The following is an 11938-nucleotide window of genomic DNA, read 5'->3' as shown; positions in this document are numbered from 1 at the left end:
GTTGGACTTCTTTGTGTCCCTCTCCACATGGATGGCGTGCAAGTTGAAGGCCTCATGCTTCTCGCGTGTCATGGTGCCGAGGCAAGGCTAGAGGCCTGATGAAGAGGAGAGAGTCGAGACTTGTCACTCTGATCGACGGTGATGCTTGAAGAGGGAGGGGATGGGGGGAAGAGGAGAGAGTGAGATGATGCTTGAGCCTTGAAGAGGGAGGGGATCGGGGAAACTTGGAAAGTTGGAAGAAAAACGAACTTTGAAAAGGGAGAGGATGGGAGGAAGACTCAAGAGAAGAGGGGAAGAGGAGAGAGGAAGAGGGAGCTTGGAGGGGATGGGAGCTTGATGCAGTCTTGGAGTCTTGGAGACAAGAGGGAGGGTTGAGGAGAGACTTGCAAGAGTGTATGTTGTCGCAAATGATCAATCGTGCCCAATTTACGCCTTTTTTCCCAGCCCGTTTCGCCCGGAAACTCTCTGGATAGCTCGCCTTGTCCCGCAGGATACGTGGCCAAAACATGTCTAAAATATCGTACGAAATAGTACGGATACATACCGTACGGTTCATATGGTACGAACTTGTCCGTTTGACGTACGAGTGCAAGCCTGCTCATGATGCACATTCACATGGGGAAGAAGGAAATACAATGCCTGATCTTGGACAAGGCATGAATCATGGACAACATGCTGAAATTGTGGCTAAAGGCCAAGATGTTGGACCCTCAATGCAGAAAGAGGATGATGATCAACAAGGGAAAATAGAATTCGATGATGCATTCAAGAATCGAATGAGGGCAGCAGCCAATATCTTTGCTGAATTGGCAAAAGATGCCGCAGTTTATTACAGCTTATGTAAGGATAAATATGTGTTTCAGAGAACTTAAGGAACGTAAAAGGGAGCAGCTGATTGCCATGGATGTGTTTTGTATTTTCCAAACGGTGATTATATATTGCTGCATTTTGAAAAGGCAAGGCTGACAAGATGAAAGGGCAAAAAGGGAATGTATTCAAAGTTCAGAATGAGGAACAATGGACCTTTCCAGATCGACTAACATTGCCTCTACACTAGCGGATACACTATGCCTTCATGTGAGCTTGTTGAGGTCTTTTTATGGTGATGTGCCTAAGGATATATCTGCTGAAATTTAGTCCAATGTAGAGGACCTGAATAAGATATTGGTATCTGGGCAGATTTTGGCACATAAAAAGAAAAGGTCAAAGGTAAAGCTTCTATAAGCTGTTGGGTGAAGTTTCACAATTGTTCACCAATGGATGCTAAATGGATGGAAGAGGATGACTTGGCAGACCATCCTCAGTTGTTGCAGCTTTACCTTGATGCCTTTCAGATAGAGTCGACTTTGGATCGGGCTCTTTCAAGTTCAGCAGGGCAAGCGTCCAGAGTACCACCTGATACTCAAGGGGGAGGTAGCACTTCCACTCCTCTAGGAATGGACTGCTCATATACGTATCATTGCTCGTCTTTGGTACATATGCGTCCAAGTATGAAGGGAGCTTTCAAGGTGAAAGCATATGCAGATGTATCAAAGCACTGGAAGGTAAAATTTTAGTTCTCAAACAAAGGAATGTTGATTCTCACCTTGTAACAGAGGCATTTGTACAACATGTATTCATGCAAAAACAAATACATATTGCACCCATTGTGCCCTTTCAAGGAAACATTCAAACAGTAAGTATTTGCAATGATCTCCGATGTATTCAGCATGCATCCAAGGTACTGTGCTGACAGTATGTCTGCCATGAGGTCACTATTTAGTGTACTAGTCACTGTAGTATGTATGCAAATGGGTATGGTTTTCACTGCAGCTCTGAAACTGTACATTGCATCAGGTTATGATCATGAGAGACTGATTACCGAGTGCTGGTTTTTAGTGTATGATCATAGGTTTCAATGGTATTCAGCTGGTTCTATGGACAGCAGCATGTGTATTGAATGCCATTGACAATTCAACCATGGTTTCGGCTCGGTTTATGCTTTACTATGGTTGTGTAGTCAGCACTATTGAGAAACAAGAGTTTGGGATACATCCAATGAGTTTCTAGCAACAGTTCTGAACTATTGATGAGCTTTATGCTATGTTTATGCTGGCTGGAAATTTTCAGCAAATGGTGGGCATATGAGATAGTTAGCCAGCAGTGGCCAATGATGTGTTGACTGTGATGCCTTGTGAAAATTCCAGTGCAATATTGTTTGCTTTGACACATTACAGTGCAATCGAGGATGATTGCAAGGATTTCAAGGGGGTGCTTTGTCACGATGACATGAAAATTTGATGCTTTGCTTATGTTTAATTGACATTTGATTAAAGGATTAATCAAATGTGCAATTAAAAGATGCACATGTGAGGTGCAAGCTACTTTTTCACAGTTGAAGGCCGAAGGACCCTACCAAAGGCAAAAGTTGTAACAAGTTACACTTGTTAGATTCTAGGTGAATTTTGGTGTCAGTTTGTCCCTAGGACCATTAATTGGCCATTAAGTGTCAGCGGCGGTGACACTAGGGACTAGGCATTAATTAATTGATTAATGCTTGTCCAAGGGTCAATTAATGCATGGGACCACTTTGGGTTGCAAATGGCCTGGCCAATTAATTTTTGGATGAGCAAGGTCAATTTTCTGCGCATGGATTAAGGGCTGAATTAATTTTCAGAAATAATTAATTCTGAAAATTAATTAAATGACTAGAAATTGCTGAAAATGCATTAAGAAAGCTGCCACTTGGCAAAACTTTCCCATGCAAGTGGAGGAAAGGCTAAATAGGGCTGAAGGGAGAGGGAAATCTCGGTTTTTCATTTTGGAGCTATTGGAAAGAGGTGTTGGACTGTTGCTGCCAGCTTTTGGGGCCATTTCCCAGCCATTGGAGACCTTTTTGGTGATCGAGATTGCATATTCATGACCTTGGGAAGCTGGAAATTGCTGCTAATGCACTTTCTCCTGAAGATCACAGTCTCTGATGCTCCTATTGTTGTTGCTGCATCCGTTTGGGGCTGGTAGAGCAGGGCAGCAGCTGATTTTGATCAGTTCTTCCCGACAAATCTCAGAATTTTCTCTCTCTACAGCATTCTCTCATCTCCTTCAGCCTATGCTCAGCAATTCTCAGCAATTTTTAGCCATCCGGAGAATATCTCAGCCATTTTTTGTGGGCTGATCTGTAATTTCTGCAGTAAACCCTAATTTACAACAGAAATTAGGGTTTAGCAACCACCTTGGGATCCGTGCCAGAGATTAAAGGCTCGAAGGACTAAAATCAGCAGCTGATAATTGAAGATTATCAAGGGATTTCAGGAGCCAGCCCATCCTAAATTGATTTGGGGCAGCAGTTGGCCAGCCAAGGGTCAAATTGGAGAAAAAGTCCTGGGTGAATCAAGGGGCAAATGACCCAAAAGGCTTGCTGGTCATTTATGACAGCAAGAGCAATTAGTTAGCAGGAGGAGATTGAAGAATCTCGAGTTGTACTCCTTCCAATTGAATGAAAACTAAAGAAATACCACAAGGGGCGCCAATTTTGGAGCCAACAGGGTGTCTACTGTCCAAGAATGTTATGGTAAAGTGTGTATTTAATTTTATGTGCATTTATTTATTGCTGTAATTAAGTGCTTAATCAGGTTAAACCACCCTATCTAAGAAGGAAGGCTGGTTACAGGTTCTATGGATGAGATTGGATATTGGGGACTCGTGTATTGGAGTCCTCAATGTCTATGCCCCCTACGGAGGTTAGGGCACGTAGTAGGTTTTGGGTGGAGATCGCAAATGGACTCCCAGAGGTGAACTCCAGGATTGTTGGAGGAGATTTCAACAACCTAGAGGCCTTGGACAACCAGCAGGGCAGAAGCAGAAACTACCAGGGCATGGCTGGGGAGGAGCAAGAGGCATAGGATGTTTTTCTGCTTGCAGTCGGAGCACGTGATGCCTGGAAAGACCTTGCCTTCCACAGGAGGAAGTGATCGTTGGACTTCTCTTGGGGATACAGGCAGCTAGGTGGAGTCCTGCTGGAGCGGTTGGACAAGTTTTATGTGGGAGAGTCGGGAGGCTCTCATGGAGGCCAGATTGAGCAATTGGCACGCACCACGTTGTCCGATCATTGCCTGGTTCTCGTGACACTTGAGCCCCTAGCATCCGCCCTAGACACACGATCTTGTCGGATCCTTGACTCAATCTATAGGAGGAAGGAGGTGACAGGACAGATAGAGCAGATTTGGTCTAGAGAGTAGGACAGGAGGGACCAGATAGCTAAGGAGATTGCACAGGTCCTAGTTGAGTCGAGCAAAATCTGCCAAGAGGCAACCATACAAACCAAGCAGCAGTGTTGGGACTAGGAGAGAGCACTCCGGCGGGACCTTGCAGCCACGTAGAGATTATTGCAAGAGGCACCAGGGAATCCCACCCTCCATGCATAGGAGGTGCGCACGCAAGCAACCATTGCTGGCCTAGAGGACAAGCGCTCGGAGTTCTCATTCCGCACCTCAGCAGCCTTCTGAGCGCAAAAGGGGGACACGATATGCAGGGAGTTCTTCCAGGTGCACTAGCCGTGCACCGCAGGATTGCAGATACACACCCTTCGGGATCATTATGGAAGGACCCATTCTAGCCCAGATGAGGTGATGGAGATTGCCATCGACTATTATACACGCCTTTTCCAGCAAGAGACAGCTTCAGCTAGAGGACAAAGATGTAGACAGCAGGTATGGGATCACATCCAGTCCCTCATCACAGAGGAGATGGGACGCTCCCTCCTAACCCTCTTCACACATAAGGAACTAGAGGAGGCTTTCCATACACAGGATGGACAGAAATGACCAGGGGAGGATGGCCTCTCAAAGGCCTTCTTCACTACCTACTGGGAAGTGGTGAAGGATCCCCTATTGATGGCTTTCCAGGAGATTTTCACTTTAGGATAGATGCTAGGGAGTCTCTTGGCAAGCCTTATCAGTCTTCTCCCCAAAGGGGGAGACCGGTTGGAGCTCTCCCAATAAAGACCGATCACCTTATTGTCAGTGGCCTATAAGGCACTGGCAAAGATGATTAGTAGGGGACTACGCCTCGTGCTTCCAGATATCATCCATGACACACAGACAAGCTTTGTCTAGGATAGGAGTATCCTAGACAATGTATTTACGTTCTTTGAGGCGACAGAGTGGACTCAGCACAGTGGGTAGAGACAGGCAATACTACTCTTGGATTTCGAGAAAGCTTATGACAAGGTGGACTGGGATTTCCTAGAGAACACCATGGTGAGGTTGGGATTTCCCCAGGCTTGGATTCATGGGGTCTCCGGCATATACAGACCGGCCACTAGCAGGGTTCTCATAGGCGGAATGCGAGGGAAGGAGTTTCGACCAGAGAGATCGGTTCGAAAAGGTTGCCACCCTGGCCCTATACGTGTTCCTACTCTTCGTAGAGGCGATGTCTCACTTCCTCAAGTCACATGTGAGCAGATTACTCGGCCTCCGACTTCCAGTGAGAGGAGACTGAGTTGTTATACTCAGAGTACGCAGATGATGCATCCCTCTACATAGAGGACGATGAGTTGATGCTGGAGAGAGTAAGGCTGGCTCTTGACGTATTCTACTTTGCAGCGGGAGCAAAAATCAACTGGCGAAAGTTGGTTGGTTTCCTCACAGACCTGGACTCCAACACGGAGTGAGGCGTCCACCTGGGATTAAGATGGGTGAGTAGAGGGCAGACCGTCCGATATCTAGGGTTCCAGGTGGGACTCGACATCACTCCTACCCAGCAGTTTCTGCCTATCATTGATTCTATTCGGAGGAAATTGACCTACTGGAGTACAATTCACCTCTCACTAGCTGGACGAGCCCTGGTGGTTAACCAGGTCCTCCAAGCAACAGCCTGGTACATCGCCTCGTGTTGGTGCTTCTCCTCATCGTGCGTAGTGCAACTTCGTCGCCCAGTGCAGAATTTCCTTTGGTCAAGGTCTGATGGTTCCAAGGATTCTAGGGCCAAGATTGCGTGGGCGACCATCATACGACATAGGTCAGATGGAGGGCTTGGGATCATAGACCCAGAGTATCAGAGTATGGCCCTCTTGGGCAAGCTAGTTGTCTGCGATCTCACACCAGGCGGGCAGACCTGGAAGGTTTATTGCAGAAGGGCCTTCAGGATTGTAGACCAAGGCTTGGCGGTGAGTGGAGGCCGTCCCTGAGATGGATCTTCATGTCAGCCCAGATCAATCCCCCCAAATCACCTTTCCTTCGCAGCTTACTTCACGTGTGGCATGGCCTCCGTAAGGTTCTAATCCAGAGCCCCCCAGGCTGCCAAGAGGAGATCAATCGTCAGCCGGTGATCTGGAATCCCTAGGTCAAAGATCGGGAAGGGGAACAGATAGGTGAGCGCCCCCACATCCAGTGGGCTGGGGGTGGGAGGCCGGCCCGGCTCGTACCATCAGGACATGGTAGGAGGTGTACAGGATGGCGAATGAGGAGGTGTTGCAGTGAGTATCAGACTGCCAGAGAGGAGTGGAGTTGAGGAGAAGAGAGATAGACGTAGTAATATCTCCAAAGTGGCTTGCTCCCCCGATACGAGAGCCGATAGAGCCCGAGGAGGTATGGGCAGCTAGGTTTTCACCAGCATGCATCCCCCTTCAAGTGGCAGGTAGAGTGTGTGGCGCTCCGCAGGGGACTTTCTTCGCCGTTCACGAGGGGAGACGTCTAGCCCTTGACAGAGGGCAGCACGATGAGGGGATTGCCACCCTTTCGTGGAGAAGGATTCGGGTGGTGGCCCTTCAGGGGAAGATATGGCGACTGGACCCCTATGTTTTCTGGAAGAAGCTCAGGGAGTGGTGCCTTTGGATCTGGGAGGGCAGACCACTTGATGAGCTGGAGTGGGATCCAGGAGAGTGGCTATGGCCGGCCTCTGCCGTTGCCAAGAAGCCACCCAGGTTCCTAGAGTACACTGCCAGGATTGGCAGACATGTAGTGATGTAGGAGTATATGGACTGGGCGCCGTCACACAGCAGGCACTGGGTGCCGTCACACAGCAAGCACTGGGTGGAGCACAGCATCGCGGAGCCCTTCCGCCGAACCTTCTGGCGCCCCCTATGGGATAGCTGGAGGCCGAGGAGAGTGTCGTACTTTTTATGGTTCGTAGCACATGGAGGCTCGGCAGTGGGAAGTTGGCTTGCCCAGATGCGGAAGGAGGGAGGTTGTAAGCGTTGCACATAGTAGCCTTTGGAAACCCCAAAGCACTGCCTTTGGTCATGTGAGGAGGCACAGATCGTGTGGAGAGGAGCATGCCGCATCCTTCGCCGTATAGCACCCAACCTTGGGTGTAACTCATGGGAAGCTTTCTATTGGCAGGCAATCAGCAAGGGCCGTCACCTTTTGTATGAGGCTGGGATACAGGACATGATATTCATGATTGAGGCAAGGTCGTGCGCAGTGGTCGGTCTGGAGGCTCTACCCATCCGCCAGGTACTGGAGCCCACAGCACACCGCTCGGAGGTATGCGAGATCATAGGGAGCCTTACTGGATGGCATATATGGAAGGCGCGGTGTCAGGAGGCTTTCGGCGGAGAGAGACTTTCAGCACATGCAACCTTAGCAGAGCTCTAGACCTCCATCATCCACTCCCTCCAAGACCGATGGGATCAAGTGCAAGGCGAGTCCAGGGTTCGTCAGCAGCTCCGCGGTCACTTCATGCGTACTTGGGGTGGCCTGGGTCTGTTCTTCGTGATGCAAGCAGTTAGCCCCAGTTGGCGATATATCTCCCCCCCCCCCCCCCCCCCAAATGGCTTCTTGCCCCCATCCCCCCCATACCACCTTGAGAGACTTGTATACATGATGTATTGATGACTTTGCATCAGCTCTAGCTAGTCTGTTATGCATGAGTACTCTGTTGTTATCAGTTTTTTGAGTAATATAATCAGTCACATTTTACTTGCAAAAAAAAAAAAGCCTACGATAGGGTTGATTGGGACTTCTTAGAGGGCACCACGGTGAGATTGGGCTTCCTCCAAGCATGGATCCGCGGGGTTTTTGCACTTTACAAATCGGCTATCAGCAAGGTCCTCATAGGTGGCAGGAGGGGGGAGGAGTTTCGGATGGAGAGATCAGTCCAACAGGGCTGTCCTCTGGCCCCATATCTATTCCTACTCTTTGCAGAGGTGATATCCTACTTCCTCCGGTCATGTGTAAGTGGGCTACGTGGCCTTCGACTTCCGGTGAGGGAGGAGACGAAGCTGTTAGATCCAGAGTATGCAAATGATACCGCACTATATATAGAGGACGAGAAGCTGATGCTAGAGAGAGTGAGACTAGCCCTGCAAGTGTTTTGCACTGCAGCGGGAGCGAAAATCAACTGGTGAAAGTCACTTGGTTTTCTTATAGACCCGGATTCTAGCAGGGAGTGGGACGTCCATGTGGGATTCAGATGGGTGTGCAAAGGGCAGACCATCCGATACCTAGGGTTTCAAGTGGGACTTGACATCACTCTTGCCCAGCACTTTCTTCCCATACTCGACTCTATTAGGCGGAAGTTGACCTACTGGAGTACTGCCCGCCTTTCCTTAGCGGGCTGAGTCCTAGTGATCAACCAGGTCTACGGAATTTTCTCTAGGCCGGCTCAAATGGTTCTAGGGATTCTCGCACCAAGGTGGCATGGGCGACTATCATCCGGCATCGGTCTAAGGGAGGGCTTGGGATCATAAACCCAGAGTTCAAGAGCCTGGCCCTTTGGGGCAGGCTAGTAGTCCGTGGGCTCACACCAGGAGGGCAGACTTAGAAGGTCCTCCTGCAGGAGGGTCTCTGAGGGTTTAGATCGAGACTTAGTGGTGATTGGAGGCCATCCTTGAGATGGATATTCACAGCGGCCCAGATCACGCCCCCTAGATCCTCCTTCCTCCGCAGCTTACTTCATGTGTGGCAGGGCCTCCGTAAGGCCCTAATTCAGAGCCCCCCAAAATGCCAAGAGGAGATAGACCGACAGAGCCGGTGGTCTGGAACCCCCGGGTTAGAGATAGGGATGAGACACAGATTGAAGAGCACCCTCACATCTAGTGGGCTGGTTGGGAGGCCGGCCCTACTTGCACTATCAAGGCATGGCGGGAGATGTACAAGATGGTGGACCATGAGGTGTTGCAACAGGCATCAGGTTGTCAGAGAGGGGCGGAGCTGAGGAGAAGGGAGATTGACGCAACGATACCTTAGGAGTGGCTTGACCCCTCGATCTGAGAACCGGTAGAGCCTAGCAAGGTATAGGCTGCTAGATTTTCACCGACAAGTATCCCCCTACAGGTGACAGACAGAGTGGGTGGTGCCACCTACGGGATTTTCTTCACTGTGCAAGATGGGGGGTGTTTGGTCCTTGACAGAGGGGAGCAGGATGAGGAGATCATTGTCCTTCCTTGGAGGAGGATTCGTGTGGTAGTCTTCAGGGGAAGACCTGGCGTCTAGACTCTTATGTGTTCTGGGAGTTCCGGGAGTGGCGCCTATGGATATGGGAGAGCAAGCTACTTGATGAGCTGGAGAAGGACCCTGGAGTGTGGCTATGGCCGGCCACTGCGGTTGCCAAGAAGCCACTGAGGTTCTTGGAGTACACAGCCAGGATTGGCAAACATGTACTAATCCAGGAGGACATGGACTGGGTGCCTTAACGTAGCAGATACTGGGTGGAGCACACCATCATGGATGCCTTTCGTCAGACTTTCTCGCGCCACCTATGGGACAACTGGAGGCCGAGGAGGGTATTGTATTTCCTATGTGTTTTGGCACATGAAGGACTAGCGGTGGGGAGTTGGCTAGCCTAGATGTAGCAGGATGGAGGGTGTAAACACTGCCGTCAATAGCTTTTGGAAACTCCAAAGCCTTGTCTTTGGTCGTGCATGGCAGCACAGCTTGTATGGAGAGGAGCATGCCACATTTTCCGCTATCTGGCACACCCAACCTTAGATGTATCTCATGGGGAGCTTTCTGCTAGCAAGTAGTCAACCAGGGCCGTCACCTTTTGTATGAGGCCGGGATGCAGGACACGATCTTCATCATTGAGGCTGGGTCTTGCGCAATGGTTGGCTTGGAAGCTTTACCCAGCCGCCAGGTACTGGAGCCCACACCAGACCGCTCTGAGGTATGCGAGATCGTAGGGAGTCTTATTGGATGGCACATCTGAAAGACACACTGTCATGAGGTTTTTGGCAAGGAGTGCCTTTCAGTACAAGCGACTTTGGCTGAGCTCTAGACTTCCATCATCCACTCCCTCCGCGACCGGTAGGACCAGGTGCAAGGCGAGTCTCGAGCTCGTCAGGAGCTCCATTTTCACTTCTTGAGCACCTGGGGCGGCCAAGACATGTTCTTCATGATGCACGCAGGCAGCCCCAGATGGCGATACACCCCCCCCCCCCCCCCCCCTCCATGGCTTCTTGGCCCCATCCCCCCAGACCGCCTTGAGAGGCTTGTATACTTGATATATTTGTGACTCTGCACCAGCTCCAGCTAGTCTGTTGAGCATGAGCACTTCGTTGTATTTAGTTTTTTCTGAAGTAATATAATAAGCCACACTTTTTTTGGAAAAAAAAAAGTGGTCTAGGTGTGTCCATCACTACCTCACAAGGCTAGGGGTGTGAACTAGCCGCTCTACCCCACATGGGGGAGTCACTGTCACTCTACCTACCGGTGATACAGTAGGTGACCAAACCTCTCTCACCTATGGCCTGGGAGAGGGAACCTGAAGTAGGTGTGTCCATCACTACCTCACAAGGCTAGGGGTGTGAACTAGCCGCTCTACCCCACATGGGGGAGTCACTGTCACTCTACCTACCGGTGATACAGTAGGTGACCAAACCTCTCTCACCTATGGCCTGGGAGAGGGAACCTGAAGTACAGTCGTCATTGTTGCCTCAACTGGCGCAATTGGATTCCTGTGTGCAGCAGGCCATGAATACCTAACAGCTATCCATTGTCTCTTGGCCTGCTGCTCTCTCCCTTGTCTCTCTCCCTGTCTCTATCTCTACCTCCTCCTTTTTCTAGCAGCTCCTCTCCTCAGTGCCTCCCTCTTAGTCCTGCAAGGCAAGGACCCTCCCCCTTCATCTTGAAAGGAATCCGAGCAGGGACTAGTATTCTATCTCCTCTGCTCCATCCTAGGGCAATTTGCTGCAAGGTGGCCTACCATCTTGGAAGCAAAGCACTACCTTGGGGAACTTGTATAATATATCATCCGAATCATACACCCTCTGTGCACTGATGGAATCCTGATGGCTAGAGGAAGGGAGCCCAATGCTGAAGTAGAACCATAACTCTGATTAACGGGTGCTGAGGCTATCCCTCCACCATCGCACCTACAAAGGTCCTATCCTGCTGAATGACACGCCCAAAAGCTCTACCAATTTGGGCTATATGAGGCAAGAAATACTCATTGAGGCCAAGGAGGTGTACCCTGATAGCTGTGCCATCTCCAAGTGGAATAATCATTGCCCTCAATCCATCTATCAAAGAAGGCAACTGCACTAGTTCAGAGATCTAATCGGCTAGTGGCAAGCACCAATGTAGACTTCTTTGTAGTGCTGAAGTTGACCCGAAAGCACCCTTTCCCAAATGGGGTTACCTTTGTAACTCTAGTTGGAGTGCCTATGAGAGTGGCTTGTATCATGTCTTTCAATGCATGCATCCGTGGTTGGTCACCCACTAATCGGCACACCAAAGATGATGCCTCCAAGGCCACCAACTGTATCTCTAATGTTGAGCTCTACGTCAGGATCGAATTTGATTTGTGAGATAGTATTGGCCATGGGAGCTATGGGGGCAGCATTGGAGTCTGTGAAGGTGGAGGATGGACTGGCTACTGTCTCAAGGATCAAGTTTTCTCATTTTGGCTGCTATGCGTGATCTTGTGATGCTGAATTTTTGGCACTCTGCTGATCCTAAGGTAACTCTTGTGAGGAGGGAATGAGTGATGAGGAAAGGGCAGCCATTGTTTGGAACAATGC

The 11938-nt window shown here is 49.7% G+C and overlaps 1 protein-coding gene across 11 annotated transcripts in view; it reads right to left on the bottom strand.

Moving 5' to 3' along the window:
* The window catches only part of LOC148015397 (uncharacterized), a 157689-nt gene that overhangs the window by 29386 nt on the left and 116365 nt on the right, over nt 1–11938 (bottom strand). The window lies entirely within an intron of this gene.

The sequence above is a fragment of the Lygodium microphyllum genome, chromosome 24 (assembly GCF_053477565.2).
Source record: "Lygodium microphyllum isolate KBCC chromosome 24, Lygodium_microphyllum_v1.1.10, whole genome shotgun sequence".
In the NCBI taxonomy this organism is placed as follows: Eukaryota; Viridiplantae; Streptophyta; class Polypodiopsida; order Schizaeales; family Lygodiaceae; genus Lygodium; species Lygodium microphyllum.
This window is presented reverse-complemented; position numbering and strand designations above follow the sequence as displayed.